This window comes from Lontra canadensis, unplaced genomic scaffold (assembly GCF_010015895.1).
Source record: "Lontra canadensis isolate GAN:19392208 unplaced genomic scaffold, GSC_riverotter_1.0 scaffold9, whole genome shotgun sequence".
NCBI lineage: Eukaryota > Metazoa > Chordata > Mammalia > Carnivora > Mustelidae > Lontra > Lontra canadensis.
This window is the reverse complement of record NW_022631003.1, coordinates 33,401,850-33,425,785: the sequence shown is the minus strand read 5'-3', so window position 1 is coordinate 33,425,785 and position 23,936 is coordinate 33,401,850. Positions and strand designations below refer to the sequence as shown.

Genomic DNA, 23,936 nt, shown 5'->3' with positions numbered 1-23,936 from the left:
GTCTGTCTCCCCTTCATATTTAGCCTGTTAGCTTCAGACATTTCAAACTGGTTAAAGAGGGCTCCACGGCTGAAAGTGCAAATGTACCACCAACGAAAGGTCAACACCTGAGAGAGCTGTTGATTTTGGTAACTAACTAAAATCCAGGTAATAAAGGAAATAAGTGCCTTCTGATTGACTGTGGAGCCTCATTCCCTCAATTTAAATGTCCCTGAAAAGTCTCATCCTCTTTGCTATGAAGCACAGATAACAACACTTTTCCTGGTGGAAATATCTTTCCTAAATTAAAATAAATTGTATACTCTGGTATGTCTATCTCTGGACAACTAGAGATAAGTGAAAAACAGGTTCTAGGCCATAAGGTACAGACCAGTAATGATCCTTAAATGATGACAAGCAATCATTTCACAGACTTCGGTAAAGTTGCTTTGAAAAGTCAATGATTTAATCCCCTCAAGTATTAATAGAAACAGAGACTCAGGATTTTAATAAATACTTAAGACCACCTTGTCACTGGCAAGTGATGCTAAACAATGTTACCACAACTGAATCTCCTCTTAGAGTCTACAAGTGATACTTCTACATTTTGTTCTTGATAGTCTGGATGAAAATTGGCCTTTTATGACAGAATGGGCTGCAAAAATACTTTAGATTTATTACTATACACAGTCTCAGATGTTAGATTTAAGATGTAAAGTTTTGTGTACTAAAAAAATTTTTAAGAAAGAATATGTTGAAATAAGAAAATTCAAATATATATGAATGCCATTCAAGTCCTTTGATGACTTATTTCCCCCTCTCTGCTTCATTAAGTAAAATACTGTACCTGCCATGAGTACAATTGATAATAGAACATGGTTTTTCTCAGTGTTCAATGCTTTTAGCTACTTTACATGCTGGTTTGCTGAAAGAGCATGGTGTCCCAAAAGAATCCAATCTCTTATTAGAGTTCCTTGCTAGGTCTTTGTGAATCTTGCCTATCCTACAGTTCCCAATACATTATATTCTTCTCCACTCTGGGGCTTTATCTGGGGAGTGAGGGGGTGGGTCTCATCAATTTCTTCTAATGAGCAAGCTCGAAATTTCCAGCTAAAAGTCTGTGTGAACAGTACTCAGATTTGTCAAGATCATCAAAAACAAGGAAAGTCTAAGAAACAGTCACAGCCAAGAGAAACGTAAGAAATGAAATATTAAATGTAATATGATATCCTGAATGGGATCCTGAACAACAACAACAAAAAAGGATATTAAGGAAAAACTAAGGATTTCAGAATAAACTATGGACATTAGTTAATAATAATGTACCAATACTACTTCATCAATCATAATGTAACTAAAGTGCCTTACTAATGTAAGATGTTAATAATAGAGGAAACTATGGGCGATGGGGTATAAGACAACTCTTTGTACTGGAACTTTTCTGTATATCTAAAACTCTTCTAAAATAAAAAGTTCATTTAAAAAAAATCAGTGTCAGTAATGATGCAATTCAACCCTCTTTAAATGCAGAAGTACTTATACCAACTGGTAACTACCTCAAGTATAGAATGTATTGGCTGCTGTGAAATAACTACAATATTGATATAAGCTCTTTAGAAATAATACTGTCTATTGAGATCCCCTGCCCACAGTGAAAATAACTTCAAGGTTTTCATGCTTTAAAAAAAAAAAAAAAGAAAAGAAAAATGTCAGGATAAACCATACTAATGTGTAGAAAGTATAAATGGAGTGCCTAGATAAGGAAGGAACTCCATACCCATCTCTTCCCCCCTATAGCAGACAAGACAAGGCAGGGTAATAAAAAATATATACCTAGCTCCTCTTGCATTAATAAAGTATATAAAGGGAAGATAATTGTGAGACCTGATGGTTTTACGGCTCCCTGTAGATCAATTGCCAAGGCAAGGAACTGGAATATGTTTTCTAATCCAGGCCATCTAATAAAAATGAAAGTAGATAATAATAGCTTTGAAAGTTTCAAAGTGCTTCACATTTATTATTTCATTTTATCCTCACAAACACTATCTGAAACAGATAGCATAGATTATTATTATCATAGGTTTATGGAGAAAACAAAGACATGGAAAGATTATGAAACTTACCTGAAGTCACACCATAAATCAGTGACTGAATTCAGATGAGGATCTAGCCCTCCCAACATCAACCACCCCATCTAAACTGGTACCTGGGAATAATGTGCTTTCCAGAAAAGTTTTTTCTTTTTTATTTTAATGCTGTATTTTATAGTGCAATGCATGGCATTCCAAGTATAACAGAAATCTATGGTGAGGCTGTTCCAATGTATCACAATTTCCTGTAAAACATAAATGCTAAATGAAATGAAAAAAGGCATGAGAGTATAAAAGAAAATTGGTCATTCTTTCCCTCAATAATGTAATGAAAGCAAATGCCAAAAAAACAGGATTGCTTACAGAAATAAGTATAGATTTAATTATTTACATAATTCAACAAATTTGTCTCCAAATGTAAATGAGTAGAGTACCATTAACTCTGAATCTACTTATTGCACATATCATCCTTGCTTTGAAAATTAATTTATTCTGTGATACCGGGATAGTATGGCAGCCTAGAACACTCACTGCTAGTCAAATGTCAGTAGCTACTTTTGTTATAAAGTTGTTAACAGAAGAGTTAAAATTCATCTTGTTTTCAATGAACCATTGTCAAGTTAAGGATATCTAGTTACAACCTGACATTTATTTAAGAAACAGTGAAATTGAGTTCTTGTTCAATTTAACTACAATTAAAAAAAAAGTATCTGAGTGCTTTAGTCATTCAATGACTATCTACTAAGGTTGCTGTGGGCTCCAGAATATGGACCCAATATTAATAAAACATGACCCCAGTATATTGGGAACTTCGTCTAATGAAGGGAAGTTAGTATAATTAGGTACAGAATCACAAGATTTGAAGGAAGTATCAGAAACCTTCTTGTTCTTATTCCTTTTTCTTTTCCCACTTAGAACTATCAACGAGCCCAAAAGGTAATTAAAGTTCTGGGAAGGTTATTCAGAAAAGATAATTCACAAAATGGTCCTTGGGAATATAATTCCAGAGAATTTAACAAGGTTTCATTACAGAATATCAACCAATAATGAATCTGATTTCTTTTCAGCTTGAGTGAACATTTGAGAACAATGGTTACTTTGAGGTCAACTTCCAGAACATCAAAAAGATGCAAGTCATTTCTAGTTTAGGTTCAAGGACCTGATTAAAGAAAGTGTTTTAAGTTGTTAAGTATATCTCATGACACACTAACATCCGATATTGCACTATTCATGAATAACTGCTTATTAACTAACATAACCAGAGAAAGTACAGATTTGAGAATGAAAGTCCAAGGAACCATGGCGTTGGGGAGGGTGTGGTATGGCAAGGAACACAGACCTACATTTAAAGCAAAGTTCCAAGAGAGTCCTTTCCTGGCAAAGCCAAAGATGAAGTAGGGATGTGACTCTGGAGAATTTTTTAGTGTTATAAATCATTCTAGGCTTTTAAACTATATTTGAAGATAAACATGAAGTGGATCCTGTAACTTTAGTCTATGACAATAAATTCAGTTGCATATGCCACAATGATCTAAACTGTTCAAGAGAGAATAAACTTGAAACAGTCTAATGTCATAACCAGAGTTGAAGTTGAAGCACAATCATCTCCATAATCTTTGACCCAAAAAGTGTTTTGGGGAGGAGAGGGAGAGGTAGTAGAATTCCAGAATCTTAATAATTGCGGCTTCTGCTCATTTTTCAAGCAACTCTTACACAGGCAAAAATACCTATAAAGAAGAGTAATGCCTAAATACGGAGAGGTTACTTAAAGTTTACTCAAACTTTTTGAGAAAGCCAAACTGAGCCACAAATCCTGAAAGACATGGTTTCCCTCTGTCCTTTCTAGCTTTAACTATATGGAAAAGAACAATAATCAGAAAAAGTATCATTCACTTTTAATATTTCTCCCAGATTCTTCCTTATCATCTAAAAATTAACCAGCTTCACTCTTATGTCTGAAGAAGTGAGAATTCCAGGAATTTTCCCTGTCTGGTTCAGTGTACCCAAGCCTCACAATTTCCAGGTAACTTATGTAATGTTACTGGGAGTAGCAGAAGAGAAACAAAACAACTGTACAAAAAGCCTTAAGGGATTTTTCTATTTGGCTGGTTAAAATGTTCAGAATTATTTAAGAGTTGGAAAAGGAACAATAAACCACACCCTCCAAGAGCTCCAGTCTGAATTCCACCATTAGTTTATACCAGGCTTTCCAATCCAAAATTCTAGTGTATTAATGAGAATAAAAGAAAAGAGCACCCAAAGAATGTGCTGGTGTAATCTGGGCTTGCCTAAAATCAAACTTCTGAGACATCATTTAGCTAAAGAACATAGACTGAGTTTATTACTTTGCACCTTGTTCTTTATGAATATACAAGTTCTCCTGGCTTCCTCCCAAAATACAAAAACTCATCTCTCCACTATTTGTGGTTTCTACAAGCACCACTGAGCATGGAATTTGTTATGACACGGAGCTGTTCTGGACCTCATACTGGAGGAAACTATCTTACCTATAACACAGTCCTTTAGAAAAGACACTGAAGATAACTCATTGATGCCACTGCAGAGATTATCTATGGGTACAGATGACCACAGAAGTTATAGAACATGGCACCATCAGGGTTAAAGCCTTAAGGCTATAGCTTCTCATAAAATTTTATAGTTGACTCAGTTATAAAGGAATTAATAAGACGTATTTAGATTGTCAATGTTTACAAAATTGCTGGAATCCCTTTCTCCAAAATACTATTTGTCGAAGATAGATTTCTACCTGCCACAAGAAAGAAAAAAAAAAAAAAGTAGGTTTTGTTTGAGTCTGCTTCTTTTTCAAAAACCAAGTTCCTGTGTTTCACCTTATAAACTACCAATAGAATCATCCTAAAGTACTAGACGAGGTCAAGGATTGGTTTGAGAGACTGAAAGAATTTGAGTAAGAGCCTTCTGGCAAGGACACCATGGAGAGCCTTTGTCCCAATGTTTAGGAATTTATTTATTATCCCCTTGTCATATGCCAAGCATCATTTTCGGTGTTTCAGATGGATGATCTCTGTCAAGATTCATGCTAAAGTAATAAGGTAAGTAATATTACTATCACCATTTTACTGGTGTTGGAAACAAAGTTTAAGAGAGATAAGTAACCTTTTAAAGATCCAGCAAGTCGGTGATAGAGCCAAGATTCCAACTCAGACAACCTGACTCCAAGTCACGTTCTTTGCCCCTTTGCGTCCCTGCCCCTATCAAATGAACTCACACTCTTTCCAATCCTATCTTCCTCAAAAGAGCATGAGCATGGCCAACAGTAAAGAGCTGAGTGTGATCTTGATTCATTCTGCTTCAGTAAAATATTAATTCCAAACACTGGCAGCAATAATTTTTCAGAATCCCCCCAGCTTCATTCATTCAACAATTTGACAAATATTTACTGACTGCCTTTTATCTATGAACAAAATTGACTAATACATAATCTCTGCCCAAAAAGAGCTTAAAATCCATTACTTAAAAAGACTATACAAATAATTGAAATAAATGAAATGAATTGCAAAGAATCAGATCATCACATTCTTGTGCCTAAATCTTTACCGAGCTCTTAAAGTCAACACACACTAAACACTAGTTCACAAATCTCTGCATGAACTGGCCTATCCCCACCTCTTTCAGGGCATCTCTTACTACTACCCCCTCCCCGCGGGGCTCAGTGTGCTGCAGACACTTGACCTCTCTTATTCTTGAAACACACCAAGATTTCTCCTGCTTCAGGACTTTGTGCCTTCTCCCTCCTCTCCCAGATCTTCCCATGGCTGCTTCCTTCTTTGCATTCAAGTCACAGCCTAATACCACCTCTCCAAAAGGCTCACTCTGAACCACTCAACCTGATCTGGCCTACACTCTCCTCCCTCTCACCCAAGCACAGTTCTATTACGATCACCTCCTTGCATTCACACAGCATGAACTGTCTTCAGAAATTAAGTATTTTTAAATTTTATTGAATTGTTTATGGTCTGCAACCCCAGCCTCATCGAGAACGCAAGGCCCACAAGACAAAGAGCCCTGTTCTAAGTCTCCTGAACAAGAAAGACTTCACAAAGTCATGAGACACGGATTTTAACAGGGATATCATAGTTCAGCAAAGATGAGGCAATGGGCACTGCCAGGAAAGGAAATACCACAAGCAAATAAACAGAGGAGAAAAATCTGGAACATATTCAAGAAATATGGAATAATCTAGTTTGGATGGTATACATCCAAATATTTAAAAAGCAGATTGAATTAATATCATGGAGGGTCTTCAATGTTGGGAGGAAAAATTCTCTGGGTAGTAGAGAGCCACAGAACATTTCTCAGCAAGGAAGTGACATGGCAAAGCTTAACATAGCATAGCATTAGAAAGATTAAAGGCTAATTTAATAGCCCAGGCAAAGGATACTAATAACATTTTAAGACACTCTGATAAAACACTAAATATCTTTGCTTTTTTTTTTTTTTTAATTAAATAGAAGACTCCCAAGAGAGAACAGGAAGAGAACTATGAACTTAGTGCTGTTAACTATTGGAACAGAAAGTACAATGTTACGAAGTATAAAGTTGAACATAATGATGAAATTTGTTTCTCTAATATCTGTTCAAAAGCCTCTTGCAAAATAAACACAGATTTTATTATATCAAACCACCCAAAGTGACTCATCCCTTTGGAAATGTGTCTCTGGCATCTTCTTTCCTCAGGCTTCAAATTCTTTCAGAAAATCAAGCAGATTAGTGGCTTGATGACAGGACAGAAGTCAGAACTTGAAATCCTAAATCCACTTCTGCCATTGACTTGCTGTCTGACATGGAACTTTACTCATTTTAGTATTTGTAAAATATCTTTATATGGTGTTTTATAAATTAACGAATCAGTGACTAAGAAGTAATATGCATTTCTAAAACAATCACACAATACAATATATACAAACTTGTAACGGAGTCACTTACAATGTATTCTGGAATTATCCTGTGCTTATTTATTTCTTAGTCAGGCAGTGAAAACAGAAATAGTCACACTTTTTCCAACCCTATACATACATGTGTAAGTGTGTGTATCTTACAAACAGTGGCTTTGTCCTTAAAAATTCCCAGATAAAAAAATTGAAAAAAAAAAGTTTCTTTTTAAAAGACACAATGATGTAAACACAAGAAAGTTTAAAATAACAGTTGTATAAACTGTTTGAGTTGAAGAGAAAAAAAAAAAAAAAAACACCCCAAAAGAGTTTTGTCAGAATAAAAAGAAAACAAGTCCCAAATCCTGACAGCAACATAAAAGCCAAATTCTCCCTCTTCCTTTCATAATGGCTTTTCTATTGAGCTTCATTTTGACCTTTCATTACTTTCCCAACATAGAAGAATATTGCCTTTCAAAATTCTCCATTTCTCTGCCGGCTGTACTATTATTCCTTCTCCCATTGTTGGGAGTTCTTAGCTACTGCTGCCCCAATATGAAATGCACAATCTTTGGTTTCTTCCAAACAAATATAAGCCAGCATTTTTACACATTTTCCACTTCAAATTCATACACTACATAAAAAAGAAAGATAATCATAGTGCCATTAACATTCCAAGAAAACAGAAATGTTGGTGATCTATTTGCTAAAAAAGCAGCAATCCATCTTACAATCAATCTAGAGCCAACACACCCTTCCCCCTCGGCAGCAACAGGATGTGCGTGTATGAAAGAACTCAAACAGCCTTAATTCATTAGTCAGAGCTTGGAGGGTGGACCAACAGCATGATCTGATTGATAAAGTTTCATTACAAATTAGCCCATCTCTTTGATGAAAACAAGCAAGGCAGAGACTCTACCATAATTTTATCCTCATAAATTAGTCAACCAGACAAACACTAAACAGAGCTTGCCACATGAGGGGCAAACTGATTTAATTAATTCATACACAGCACCTCATTAAGAGCAGTTGTAGCACTAAGGCTGTGATCTTGTTGAGTTTGCACTGTTTTTCAGAAGACAGATGCCCACTTCATTGTCAGGGAGGAGGGGCCCTAATAGGAGCAAGATACATACCTTTGTGTCCCCTTTCAATTGGGAATATCTAGTACAGGAAGAACGACATGATCAAGCTCTCTCTCTTCCCACAACCCAAACCAGCCATACACAAGACTTTTAACATTAAGTGTTCACTTTAATAGACAGATTACATTTTGCTTTTGCTTTTGTTACATGTTCCATTCTTTCAAGTACTAGTGAAAACAAATACATTTCTTCACTGGCACAGTATAATTCTTACTTAATATGGGGAAGAAAAAAGAAAGAAAAGAAGAAAAGAGAAGAGAAAAGAAGAAAAAAGAGAGAGGGAGGGATGGAGGGAGGAAGAAGGAAGGAAAGAAGAAGGAAGGAAAGAGAGAGGGGGAAGGAAAGAAAGAAATGGATGGATTGTTTGTAAAGATTACTGTAAGTGATTCTAGGTATTCTTGGGGAAAACGTACGTATGCAATTCTCTCCAATGTCTTCATATCCTGAAAAAAATTCTGTACCTTCTACAGGTTCCCAAGACCTAATATTGGAAACAGCTTTCTTGGCTGCAGCTACCCATTTCTAAATACCCTGATTGATCTATTTAATATTTATTTCTGTTTATATAACCTCTTAAAAACACAGTTCTTTATAATAAATTCATGGGGCAAGATCTTAGTTTCTAAATACCATTCTCCAGTGGCATATAGCTACAAGCAAGGGGATTCTTTGATGTAGCTGACACCAACGATGGAGCAGGAAAAATATAAGGTGAGCCCGGAACATCCCATTGCACCAAAAAATAAGAAAATGCTTTAAAAAAAGGAGGGGGTAAGGGTATCTCAAAAAGATACAGGAATCAACCTGATATGTTCCCAATGGGCAAAGGAGAAATGATTTGAGAAATAAAAAAGATATTATTAGACCACAAACCATAAAATAAAAATAAATATCCATGAGTCCAAAATGATAGAATTAAGAAAGTTTTGATAAAAATTAATTACCGAATATGTAAATAAACGAAGAAGAAGGAATAGCTCTTCCTCATAGAGAAGTTCCAAGTAAATATAAGGAAAAAGCAGGAAATACATAATTAGCAATAGAACACCACAGTAAAAACTGTTGCAAACAAGATCCACTGATGGGTACTAAAATTAGTGGGCAAAATTTGAAGAAGAAAACAACATTTTCACAGTCTCTTGTACTTCTCCCAAGATATTTATTAATTCACTAGGAAAAAAGAATAAATTTACAGGGGATAAACGCATCAGATAGCACCTTAACGAAGTAATCAAGAGTAACATAAACATAGTGTCATAAAACAAAATGTGTCCCGTCATGTGATGTCCTGAGAAAAACACATGGCTTCTGTGGTATTCTAGCCAAAAATGCATACTCTCCATCTGATTATGGGAAATCAACCCAAATCAAGACACTTTCAACAAAATATGTGACCATTACTTATCAAAGTTCAAGGTCATAAGAGACAAGGAAAAGCTGAAGAATTGTCACGTCTTACAGAACACTATGGAGATCCAACAACTAAATGCAATGTGAGATTCTGGGTTGGGTCTCGGATCAGAAAAATACCATTAGTAAGAAAATTAGTGAAATTAGAATAAGGTCTATATTTAGTAATAGTTTTGTATCACTGTTAATTTCCTGGTTTTGATTATTATATTACGGTTATCTAAGTCATTAAGATTAACAAAAGCTGGATGAAGGGTGCAAGTAAACTCTGTATTAAATTTTCTGTAAGTCTAAAGTCATTTCAAAACCAGTTTTTAAAAAGTATAGGTCAAAAGGAAGAGGGGATAGTATGAGGGACCCTAAAATGAAGCTAATAAAACTCATTGTCTACAAGGTCTAAGTGAATAGGCATCAAGATTGAACAACAACATTTAGAGTTCCCCCAAATTAGAAATTGAAAGTCTTCTCCAATTAAATTACAGAGGAACATACAGTAAATGTTTTATTTTCTTTAATTCCAGGGCTGTTTCCCTGTGGCTTTGCTTCATAGCAGTCTTTTTAATTTAATTAATAACTAGTTGAGTTAATTTAGCCACTTTATAGCCTAATTTTATTTTAGAGCTATTCTGATCATTATGGCACAGTTTAATAATTTCAACACTTATGTCTTTAAGCTATGAATTTATCAGACTCTAGGCCATGTCAGCAGTCCCATTGTGCTTATTTTTATAGGACTAAATCGTTAGTCTTCTAAATATCAACCCCAGGACAGACTTTGAGGTCTTGAAAATGAAGTATTCAAAATAAAAGTGTGGATTTTTAAAAAAATTTTAAAAATTACAGGTGACTATAAGGATCTTCATTTAAACCTATACCTAATTCACACGTATATTTTTAAAAGTAAAAATTGTAGATTTAAAAAGTAAAATTTAAAAGTAAAAATCGATAACTATCAACAGGGGCACCTGGCTGGCTCAGTCAGTAGAGCATGCGACTCGATCTTGGGGCCCTGAGTTCAAGCCCCACATTGGGCAAAAAGGAGAAAAAAAAAATAGTTATCAACAAACATGCAAATGTAACTAAGAATTAATATTCCACACAAATACAAGCATGCCACAGTCTCCTTCATGACTAACTTGAAATTTAAAGTATATGCACATTATTTTCAAAATATCTACCATGTTTCCAAAATTGATGTCAAATGCAAAAATAATAGAGAACTAAGAAAATAAATTGTGTACATAAACACTCCTCCTCCCTTTTGCTCACAATGGCTAATGATGTGAACTCTTACTCTACTTTTCTCTTTTTTTTTAAAACAAAGCCTGATCTTTTTTGACTTCATATCTACCTTGATGAGTAGATTAAAGAGCCTAGCAAACTGAGCCTCAAGCTAATCCAAACAAGGTGCAATTACAATATTTCCAACCACCCTGGCTGCTCTCACTTTTTTTTTTTTTCATGCTGCATCTAAGATAAGATGAGGTGCAGGTGAGAAAAAAAAAATCAAAACTATTTAAAGTATTACCTCTCGATCCTGGGGGTTGCAAATTGTACATAGAGAGGAGGCAATAGAGATAAGGAGAAACAAAAAAACCAGAATCTTTGTTGGAGGCTTTAGGATTTACTTGTAGCATTAGTAGAAGACTTTTGAGAGTTGAATATGTCATAAATCTATGCCTAAATCTGGATAAGACAAGAAAACCTCATTATGCCTACTTGTTTTTGGTTGGTTTTTTTTTTTTTTGTAAGCTTCAGAAACAACTGCTCAAACTGCTAAATTAGATCAATACCTGTATAATATCTGTATCGAGCTTGAACAAAAAGCTTGCAATGTGCAAACATCGAGTTATATCTGGAACAAAGAAAGAAGCCGTAGAAACAACAGAGACAGTGAAGTGGAAACTTGTTGGAGGAATAAAATCAATATAAGAGAACAGATGTCATGAAAATTAAAAATAAGTAAAAAGGGGTAGTTTCCTGAGATGTTATTGAATTATGTAACAATTTTTAAAAAGTAAGAAGAGTCAATATGCATCATGCTTTCAGCGTGAACTTCTTTTAAATGCATCCATATTTAGCCATGAGGTAGATAAGCCTAACCATAAGAACTCTGTAAACACACCCAGAGAAAACAGGTGCTCTAATAACAAGAAGCTACTCACGCTGTCACACCACTGTTAAACAGCTAAGTTCATCAACATCTGAGGCAACCAACCAGCCAAGTGGATCAAAAGCAGATTTTTTCTTTATTTCACAGGCAATTATTACACAATTTCTCAAACACACAGGCACCACGAGTCCAACAATTTTTATGTAAAATGCTGTCCTAATAACATGTCATTAAGATTAAAATTGTGTCACTCCTATACCTGGAAGACCAAGGGTTGGGTGTCTATGGGGGATAAGAAGCAGCAAGCAGAGGGCAGGTCATTTCTCCTCCAAACATACACCACAAGTTCCTAGCATTTCCTATTTTCCCCCAGCCCAGTTGAGGCACATATTTACCACACTTTATTCTAAGCATTTGATACATATTTACTAATTTAGTCATCAAAAAACAGTATGAGGTAAGTTCATTTATTACAGATCAGTTCATTTATTACAGAATGGTACCAACACATGACTCACATAACTCACCATGAGATTAAAGCACTAAAAGACTTTCCCACTTCACTCTCTGTCATAAAAATGAATGGACACATTTGAGAATCTGATAAAGGCTACAATTAACTTCCCCCCCCAAAATGTACATACACCTAGAATTTTACACACAATTCCATAGAATCCATATACCCCTGAAAGTCACCCACGCACTGTAGTTTAAGAGCTCCTATTCAAGGCGTAAACAGAATACAGAAGCACACACCTCAGAATGACAGCATTTACAAAGGTCATTTGTATATCATTTTTCCCTTTAATGTGAGTCATAATTCTTCATAGATACAGTTTTTATTAACTATGATTTCATGAGGACAATGCCCCCAAATATAACTTTAATGGTCCTTTTTAGACCACAAGTATTTATAATTTATTCATGTAGAAAACTTGTTCTGCCTTTCACTGGGGGCCCAAAGTCCAGCCTGTTCAGAGAGACACTGCTACCACCCTCACGGGTGTCCATGCACATCCTCTGTTTGCCAAGAGAGGGACAGTATCAGGCATACTTGCCGCTCTCCTGCCTCCCGTCCGCCCAAAGCCCTTCACACCCAAGCTACCATAAATGTGAGTCTAGTACTCTCCGAACAGTACAGCTGCCTGGCTGTAACTCATAGTGTGCCTACCATCCACATTTTAATGAGAATTTATGGAAATTTTAAGAGTAATTTGACTCCAGACTGTGTTTGCTATATTAATAGCAGAACAATAATAACAATGATAATAAAAATGTAGCAAGACTTCCAAATGTGACCAAGAACATTAATAGGACCAGAGCATATTTTTTGTAATCTTTTTCTGTCACTTCATAGTAGAAGATAACAATTTTTATGTGCCAATAGTTATATTTTTTATGGTATTTTTAATAGCTATATACTAGTTCACTGCTTGGGATACCATAACTTAAGTAGCGTCCCATTTTAGAACATTTCTGTTGTTTTCAACTCTTAACTCTTTCAAATCTAAGAAGCAAGCACAGCTAACTGACAACCAATTCAAAATAAAAAAATTTTAAATATGAAAATGAACAAAAATGTTCCAAGATGTATACAAGCTTACAAAACTGACTCAGAGAAACGATCTACAGATTCAAAGCACTCCCTATCAAAATATCAAGAGCATTTTTCACAGAACTAAAACAAATAATACTAACATTTGTATGGAGCCACAGAAGACCCCAAGTAGCCAAAGCAATCTTGAGAATAAAGAACAAAGCTGAAGGTATCACAATCCCGGATATGGAGATACACTACAAAGCTACAGTAATCAAAACAGTATAGCGCCGGCACAAAAACAGATACAGAGATAAATGGAACAGAATAGAGAGCCCAGAAGGAAACCCGTGCTTATACAGCCAATTAATCTACAACAAAGGAGGTAAGAATATACAATGGGGAAGAGATGGTCTCTTCAATAAATGGTGTGAGAAAAACTGGATAACACATGCAAAAGAATGAAACTGGACCACTTTCTTACGTTATATACAAAAATAAACACAAAATATATTAAGGACCTATGTCAGACCTCAAACTATAAAACTGCTAGAAAAGAACATACATAGGTAGAATCCCTTTGACATCAACCTTAGCAATATTTTTCTAAATATGTCTCCTCAGGCAAGGGAGACAAAAACAAAAATAAACTATAGGGACTATACCAAAATAAAAAGCTTTTGCACAGCAAAGGAAACCATCAACAAAATAAAGAGGCAACCTGCTGACTGGGAAAAGATATTTGCAAATGACACATCTGGTAAGACGTAAATATCCAAAATATATAAAGAACTGGTATAACTCAGCACCAATAATCATCATCATCATCATCTAATTTAAAAATGGGCAGATGATCTGAATAGACATTTTCCCAAAAAACACATACAGAGAGCCAACAGACACATGGAAAAGATACTCAACATCCCCATTCATCAGGGAAATGCAAATCAAAACCACAATGAGATAGCACCTCACACCTGTCAGAATCAAAAAGCATCAAAAAGACAATAAATAACAAGTGTTGGCAAGGATGTCAAGAAAAGCGAACCTTCATGCACTGTTGGTAAGAATGTAAATTGGTGCAACCACTGTGGAAAACAGTATGGAGGTTCCTCAAAATATTAGATATAGAAATACTATATAATGCAGTAAATTTACTACTGCATATTTACCCAAAACAAACAAAAAACATTAATTCAGGGGCACCTGGGTGGCTCAGTGGGTTAAAGCCTCTGCCTTCGGCTCAGGTCATGGTCCTGGGTTCTGGGATCCAGCCCCACAAAGGGCTCTCTGCTCGGCGGGGAGCCTGCTTCCTCCTCTCTCTCTGCCTGCCTCTCTGCCTACTTGTGATCTCTGTCTGTCAAATAAATAAATAAAATCTTAAAAAAAAAATTAATTCAGAAAGTTATATGCACGCTTATGTTTATCGCAGCATTATTTACAATAGCCAATCTATGAAAGCAACCTAAATGTCCATTGGTAGATGAAGGGAGAAGATGTGGGGTGTGTGTGTGTATGTGTGTGTGTACGTGTGCACGTATGTGTGCGTGTGCATAGAATATTAGTCATAAAACAGAGTATCTTGCCATTTGTGACAAAATGGATAGAACTATGAGAGTATTACCCTAAGTGAAATAATTTAACAGAGAAAGACAAATACCATATGATTCACTCATGTGTGGAATCTAAAAAAAAAAAAAAAGTGAACAAAAAAACAAAAACAAAAACAAGCAGAAAACAGACCCATAAATACAGAGAACAAACTGGTGTACCAGAGGGGAGTGGGGTGGAGGGATGAGCAAAAAAGGGCGCAGGGGAATGGGAGATACAGGCTTCAAATTATGGAATAAATACATTATGGGGATAAAAGATGTATAACATAGGGAATGTAGACAATACTACTATAATAGTATTGTATGCTGAAAGGTGGTAGCTACACTTTGTGGTAGGCATAATGTATAGACTTGTCAAATTGCTATGTTGTACACCTGAAACTAATGTAACATTGTGTGTCAACTATAATTCAATTAAAAAAAAAAACTGCCTCAGAGAAAAATGAGAGGCAATAATGATTTTGAAAAAATCATCTGGGCAGTTTTTCTTCTACCAAATTGCTTTCAGTAGCATTGCTTTAAGTAAATCATCTACAGCGAAATGAATTTCCAGTTAAAAAGAATGATACTTTCAATACAACACAAGAAAACTAAGGGCAGAAGTAAATATGGAATTCCGTGGAAGGGAAAAGTAACATTTACTTTAGCTCTGCAAGATTAACAATGGCTTCCTACAGACACAATTCCGTAAACCGAGCCTTGAAGGATGATTAAAATTTAACCAGGTAATCAAAGTGAAAGAACTAGTATTTTTTTCCATCCTCTCCTACACAATCTGTATTTCAAATGCTCTTGGTGATGAAGTAAAATTCTTCTTTAGAGAAGAGTCCCAGACAATACATGTGGAAGAAATTACAGAATTATACAATTAATATTTTGCAACACTTAATGAAATAATTGATTCAGGCAGTAATCATCAATGGATTAAACCATTAGTTGCACAATGATTGATGGTGACTTTTATAAGGCAGGGATGAAGCTGTCACCAAGTGAACTCCCTGATCCATCTTAACGTCCTAAAAGAAAGAAAGAAAGATAGATGATAGATAGGTAGGCAGATAGATAATGGAAATTGAATCGAATCAAGCCACTACAACTAATTTCCTTGTATAGGAAATATTTCCTATCTTTAGTATTTTCTTTTTTGATATAGAAACAGTTGGATATAGTTCTACAGTGGATATAGAAACAAGTTAAGTAACACCACAGAAGACAAATAAATAAATATAGACTGTAGAACATTCTAATTGACAACTGACCTGGATTCTGCAAGAAAATAGCATTAATAGAAGAGAGGAGTGGAAACTGCTCTTTTTTATTAAAAAAGAATTAGAGACTTAACCAAATTTAATCTGTGGTATTACGTGGATCATGATTCAAACAATCTAATTATAAAATATTTTTCACAACTACTTGGAAAATTTTATTATGTACAGGGAATTAGATGATTCCAAGGAATTACTACCAATTTTGTTAGTTTGATAATGACACTGTTGTTATATAGGATACATTCATACTTTTGAAGATGCTTACTGAAGTAGGGGTAAAATTGTATGGTATCTTGGATTTCCATTTAAATACATCTGCAAATGAGAACAAAAGTGGGGAGGAATGAATGAACCAACCAGTGTTGAATACAGGAATTCGTTGTGTTTTACCTTTCCTCTTGTGATTATTTGAAATCTTTTATAATATATTTTTCAAGTTTGACCAAGTGATAAGAGCAAGGAGGCATGAGTTGGAGTATTATTGACCAGGCAGAGAAGATGGCATAAGAAAGCTCTGATTCAAGAAACAACATGACTCAAGCAGCACAAGGTAGAGTCAGGTCACAGACGACCTTGAGTGCCAGGCTATGGAGATTGGGCTTTGCCCTGTAGAATATGGGAAACCAAGCAACGGTTTTCAGCAGAGACTGATGTGGTTAGATTATAGTCTAAACCATCACTCCAACAACCCTGTGTAGAGTGGATTTCAGGAACGCAGGCTTGGAGAAATGAAGTCCAGTCAGGAGCCTGCTGGAAAACTAAAGAGGAGGGATAACAAAGGAATAAAAGAGAGTAGTAGGAGTAAGATACAGGGGCCAGGAATTAGTCATTGGAACGAAAAGAAAGAACAAGAATCAAAAGGTGACTTTCAACTTTCTGAAGGAGTGGCTAAGTGACTTTGATGTTGAAGATATGGAATTCAGAAGGAAAAGCATATTCAGAAGAAAGGGGGAGGGAGGAAATGATGAAGTCCAGATTAAGTACGTCAAATTTGAGGTTTCTCTGGGACATCTGAGCTAGTTACACATGTACAGCTCAGGGCATCAGTCACAACCAGAGCTATGGATTAGAGAATCTTCAGAATATAGACAGCAACCAAAACTCGAAGAATGGACAAGAACATTCTACTCCATGATCCAGGTGTGTGTCTGTCTCACCCAGCATCTACTACAGTATCTATCATGGTGTGGGGCTCTTAAGAAATACTAAACAAATCATATATAAGATTGTCTAAGGAGAGCATGAAGAGCACACACATCAGTGAGCTCAGGGCAGAACTCTGGAAGCCCAATGCTAAAGCATGAAAGCATAAAGAGGTCCCCTGAAGGAAATAAATAATAAGGTGCAGTGGAGAAGGAGGACAGAGACCACACAGCCACAAAAACAAATTGTCCATTCACTGGGCAAAATCAAGGTGCTGATGATCTTAGCCTTCCTGAATCTCTGAGGCGAATGACCTACTTTTCTCATCCTAAAAATAAAGATAAGTAGCAGCATGATGGCCAGTCAGTAGACAATACCACTATCTGTGTGACCATGACCATGTCATTTAACCTTTCTATTCTTTCCTTATTTTTAAAATGAAGCCTATGAACTATATTATCTCTAAGGTTACATTCAATTCTAAAATTCTACAAAAGCAAATCCTTTGGTTTAAAGTGTTCCGAAGATAGTAAGAGCCAAGTACCCACTTTGAGATCCATTACATTTTATGCTGGACTTGTGCTCTACTCACTCTTTACTTTGCTTCATCCTCAATTCCTCTCCCACATTTTTTTTTTCCATAAGTGGTCTCTAAACTGCTTCAGGGAGAAAGTAATAGAACTTCTATGAACATAAAAATGACCATGACATTTATGGTAACAAATAAAAGATGACAGATGAGGAGACATGTCAGGACCAGAATTTATTTATGCCAACATTTCACAAATATAAAAAATACCTATTAAGGTAAGTTCCTAAAATTCTCTTTGGGGATAAAGACTAATTAATAGTGATGGGCAAAATGGCACTAGCCCACTAAGTAATCATGGGAGCACATAATACTGAGCCTCCCAACCTATGGGAAGTTAGATAGGCGCACTTGTGGAAGGTGCTGCCCTCTTGTCAGTGAACTATAAAGGGGCACTCACTTTTATTTGATCCACACTTCTATATGGTTGTCATGCTCTTGGCCCAGCAAATAACTAGAAAATTAGTTCATGTTACTGAAGCAAATCCGTTAACTTCGTCTATCTACACTAAATATGTAAATCATGTCAAACAGATTGTACTTTAATGTTGGAATCAGAAATCCATTTACAGTCATAAAGCCCAGACAATGAATCTGACAATCCCGATCTTATTTTATTGTTACACGTTGAGAATAAATATTTTTTAGTTTAAAAAAATGATCTGATTTCTTTTCACTTAATCTGTATTAATGGTTTCGCAAACCATTTTAAGAATAAATAAGAAGAAAGTTGTCGTCTGAATAAAAAGTTTCATGTTTACTACATCAGAGAAATTATTCAAATAGACTGGAATCACTTTTCTCAAATTAATCTCGCAATCAGGTAGCTACAGAAAACAAGTGTATTTTCATGCTCAAAATAGACATTTGTTCATCTTGCTATCAACAATCAACACACAGGTGAGCACAGCGTGTTTTGGAAGCAATTACAAAACATGGAATAAAAATACAAAAAAAAAAAAAGATATTCCACACATTGATGATGAAGTGGATAAATATATATTCCTTGACCAGAACAGAGGCTATGCATATGACAGAGACTTGAGCTGAGACCAAGAATCTGATGCTTTAACCGACTAAGCCAACTAGATGCCCCCATATAACAGAGAATTTTAACTGGGTCTGGTTCTCTACAATTCAATCAACTGGTCCAATTTTCAAATTTTTAATGATCTTAAAAGAATTATGTCCCCAAATGTTGCTTAAGACAAATGAAATTAAACACCCTTTGGAGGGGTCATTATACAGGCAGAAAGAGAAAAACCAGGCAGGAAGACCAGGTAGATAAGAAAATGGGATGCAGACCCCTGGCAACAGAAGTTGTATAGTTAAAAGTTATCAGAAACACATGTATGTGTCTTTTAAAAATACACTGGCCTCGGTAACAGCGCCAGAGATTCTGACAGTGCCTGAATGTTAAAATTCTACAGGTGATTCTGATGATCAACCAGGATTGAAATCAGGGGATTCTAAATCACAGATCTGTAGAGAAAGAACACATGTGAGGTGCTAGCATGTTTTTGAGGTGAGGATCTGGCCCCAACAAGAATTTCTTACACACATGAATCTTGATCAGGAATGAGTCCCAGGATAGGAGTACTCATGCTGAACAGCAACTAAGTGTTCCTGGCTGGAAAAGGAAATGAAAAGAGAAGCCAAGAAAGGACAATCTTTAGAGGACACTCCACTTATTTTCACAATCACACAGATCTTAGGCAGTTATAACAAACTGTTTCATACGTAAGCATCTTGCCTTGTCTCTACTCCCAAAGAAAGCAAAATTCTGTAGGATAAGGGAATGTGACTTACATTTTATTGGAATAGGCTGGGTATACAGAAGACATGCTATAAATTACTGTAACTACTTTGTTGCAAAAAAAAAAAAAAAAATCTCTAAACCACCTCCTTTACTTTGCTCTTACTCCTCCTTCCTGAAGTCACATTAAACAGAACAATTATTTCTCTGTGGATTTTTGCTTTCAAATATCTGAATTTTTAAAATTCATATAATTTTTAATTTTCTAAACTAACTATAATTTGATAATCTATCTACCGCCTACTTACTCTACTCATACATCTTTCTCCACAATACCCAAGTTTCCATGATTATGTGAAATATGTAGGTCAATTTACATGGCATGAACCTGGAAATAACTGATCAGGAACTGTCAAAAATTATTTAGTCATATCAAATTGCATCGATTTGATTATTTCTAAATATAACAGTTGAGTTCATTTTCAAAATCTTAATGGAATCCATTCAATAAACATTTATGGATCACCTCTGATTTTTATCATAAATTTTAGTGAGTGAGATATTCATTTATGAACTTGCTCAATAAAAAACACATTGAAATTATCACTGCAATACATTTTAAATGACTATCCATTATCATGATTAAATGCAATATTGAGTCAGTTATTGCTTAAGACAATGAAGTACCACTACTTAAGTCTATATTCCAACCACAAGGGAGAACAAAGAATCATAAAAAAATATTTTTAACTCTTGAAAACTTTGCAGCAAAGTATTCAAGCATGCTGACCTTCCTCTCTGCCAGAAGTTCAGCAACCTGAATCAAGTCTAGGTAAAGTGATATTCTGTTCAGATGTCTCAGATTTGCCCGGTTTAAAATCTGTTCTAAAATACTGATACTTGATCTCTCTACTACTGGAATAGTAATCTACATAATTTAGGAAAGTTGCTAAAACTGTCATAAGCTCTAAATCCTTTTTGAAATTAACCACAAAATCCTACCTCCATTCCTCCCATTTCCACCAGAAGTTTAACAACTGACTCTTATTTTATTTCCAGAGATCAAAGTTTAATAAAACTGAAAAATACTTGAGACTTAAATATAACACCTTTAACTTAATGAAGACAATGTGAATATATGCTCCTTTTTCTTTTCCTTTTGTATTTTGACACACTGCATATCTGCAGCATAGTTTAAAAGAAGAGGTAAAGAGAATGATAAAATAGAAAGAGATGTGAATTCACTGGAAGTCATTAAGTGTTAGGTTCTAACCTTAACTTTATTTCTAATCAAATGAAATTGCCTTGAGCAACTCAATCACTCTAGAACTCAATTTCTATGTCTATAAAATCAGGAACTTCAAATTAAGTTATTTTTTAGGTCTTTTCCACATCCAGGATCCGAGGTGTACAAAGTTATGTCTAAACTCTAATAGAATCTGTTCAAAAAAGGACTCTATAATCCACCCAAAGTTTTTTATGTTAACTTGATAGGAAAAAACAACAACAACAATCAAGTAGGGTTAATGAGATTAATTTGAGGAACATTCAAAGTGGTGTTTTGTATTTTCTTAGGCACTTAGGGATCCAATATGGTTACTTCTTACAGGTGAAACCTGTCTTTAACTCAATACAAAGGCAAGGACTGTTGCTTTTCCAAAAGAAATCTCTTGTTTGTAACCTGGAGTGCATTTCTTCTCATCAAAGGAAAACCAGAATACTAGGGAATAATTAAAGGATCTCCAGTATATGTCTATGCCTTTCCTCTCTGGTAAATTAGGGGTCAAGTTCAGACCATTATGTTTTTTACATACTTTTGTATTTATCTGAGAACAGCATAGGAATGTTTGAAGGAAAATGCTAGAACATTTCCTAGAGCTACTCCCTATTCTAACTTTAATTATAGTTTTCAGGATTGCCACTGAGTTTCATCTGTTTAAAAAAAAAAAAAAAAAAGCCCCACTCATATGCCTATTTCCCCTGGAGCAAATAAATTCCTGTTATCTTCTCAAATTGTCATGACAAGTTTGTGAAATTATAGAACTATACAATTTTAAAGATAGGAAACCTTAGAAATTTTCTAACACAACTCTTATCCTAACATAAATGGTCCACCTCTTTCTCTATAACAAGACTTTTTCACTACTTTATAAGGCAGTCCTCTTCATTGATGGGCAACTCCATTTTTTTGGAGCCTTCCCATTTCGTGGTGTTAAAATGATTTTCATTTAATTTTTGGTATTTTTTTGAGAGCAACATAAAGCCAATCTACTATCTCTTCTACATGTCAGATCCTCAAATATTTTAAGACAGTTGCAATGTCCCTATGTAGGCCTCTGATTCTCCTCAAGTTTATCAATAGGGCCTTGAAAAAGTTAGCCAATGATTTCAATACAACCATCAAACCATTGGCTTAAATTCCACATTATTTTTTTCCAAGGAACAACTCTCAAGAATCTCAACCATTTTAGCCTTATATACTACTTTTACATTTATCTGAACATTGAATCCTGATTATGTGATCAAATGTGTAAGTTATCACTCCAAGATATTTGTCACCTAAAGATCTGGTGAGCGCACTTTTACTGAAGTTGTCAATAAATATTTAAAGACAAGGGCAAGGTCAATGACTATATCCCAATAATAATAATCCATTAATCATTTATCTATGAGTTCAGTTGTTCTTTCTACCAAAAATCTACCTAAATATCTCATTCTATCATTTACCCATTACCCAACATTTTTTTTTCCCACAACTATACGTGCAAGTTCTTCCCTAAATTCAAATATACATACATCTGGACTGGAGATTTGAATTCAATGTAAGAAGCTCTTATTCTATTCTCTCTCTCTCTCTCTCTCTGGTTTTTTTTTTTTTTTAAGATTTATTTATTTATTTGAAGTGAGGAGCAGAGGGAGAGAATCATCAAGGAGACTCCCCAGTGAGTGCAGAGCCAGATGTGGGATTGGATCTCACAACCCTGAGATCCAATGACTGGAGCCAAAACCAAGAAGTATACTGAATCCCCAACCTTTCAGTTTGGAAACAAAACAAGAGTTGAAAAGTTCTTCCTCTACTATGTCAATTATTAATATTAAAGCCAATGTTACCACAGTAGATTTTTGAGAACCAAGATCTTATTATATTTTAGTACTCACAGTCAAACAAGATAATGTGGCATAGAAAAGGTTCCCGATAAATGTTTGTAGAATGAATGAATGGCCATGATCATTAACTCTCCTCAAGTTCCTGCTTTTCTTAATAAGCCCTCACTCTGTACCTTTCAATCTTTGATACTTACACCCCTATAAATTCTGAGCTTATCAAAGAGCTCCTGATATAGTTACACTTTTATTTAACTTCTTTTCTTTCTCAGCAGGATTATTCTCAATTACATAGTCAGAATTACAATTTTAGAGCATCTCATCCTTCGTGAGCTATATTTCTTCTTTATAATCTCTGTACATGGAATTATAAATCAGGCAACATTCATGCTTAATTGGTATTTTCAGTACAATTTTTTGTTCCTTCCTCTATTCTTTATGTTTCAGCTTCAAAACATTTAGGCTCCTAACACTAGAAAAGATAAAAGTAATAATATAAATTTGTTCTTTTGTATCTTTAAAGCTTTTATGTTTACTTGCAATGTGATAACTCCTTAAATTAATCCACAGAATGATTTAAAATCTTAATACTAAACAATAAACAAGAAAATAAAAAATTATTCTAAAGAATTTTAAATACTGAACCTAAAATACACATTAGCTTTCAAAAGCAGGCATATAATAACTGATCCTTTAGGGGCGCCTGGGTGGCTCAGTGGGTTAAAAAGCCTCTGGCTTCGGCTCAGGTCATGATCTCAGGGTCCTGGGATCAAGCCCCACATTGGGCTCTCTGCTCAGCAGGGAGCCTGCTTCCCCCTAGAGGGCCATCACTTGCTAAGTGTGGATCTGATGGCCAAGTCAACAGTCACTAAGTCCAGAAGCATGGAAAACTCAGTGGAGAAACGCAGAGAGAAGATAGGCTAGGGGAAATGGGAAGATGGAGAAAGTAGCAAAAAAGAGAAGCAGAGGAAGTTTCATGCAATCATTATAAGCAGACGGAAAAAAGAGAGTCATATATCCTGGGCAGTCCTAGAGGGTCTCAAGAGGTGACACCTTGGAACAATAATTCATATCCTTAATGATGACTCTGGACTACCAATAAATGTTTAACCCTGGCCAAACATGTTATCGATTAACAAATGTTTTCTGTCAAAAAAAAAACCCCCCATATTTCTATGCTTTTTACCACCCTCCCCCAAAGGTTTAAAAATTAGCAATAGGCAGGTAAGCCTATATTTGTACCATAATTCTCTCAGCAAAACACTAAAAAGCTGTCCA

At 35.3% G+C, this 23,936-nt stretch overlaps 1 protein-coding gene across 1 annotated transcript in view; it reads right to left on the bottom strand.

Moving 5' to 3' along the window:
• SOX5 (SRY-box transcription factor 5) overlaps positions 1-23,936 on the bottom strand; it is a 976,694-nt gene that overhangs the window by 913,362 nt on the left and 39,396 nt on the right. The gene's annotated exons all lie outside the window — the stretch shown is intronic.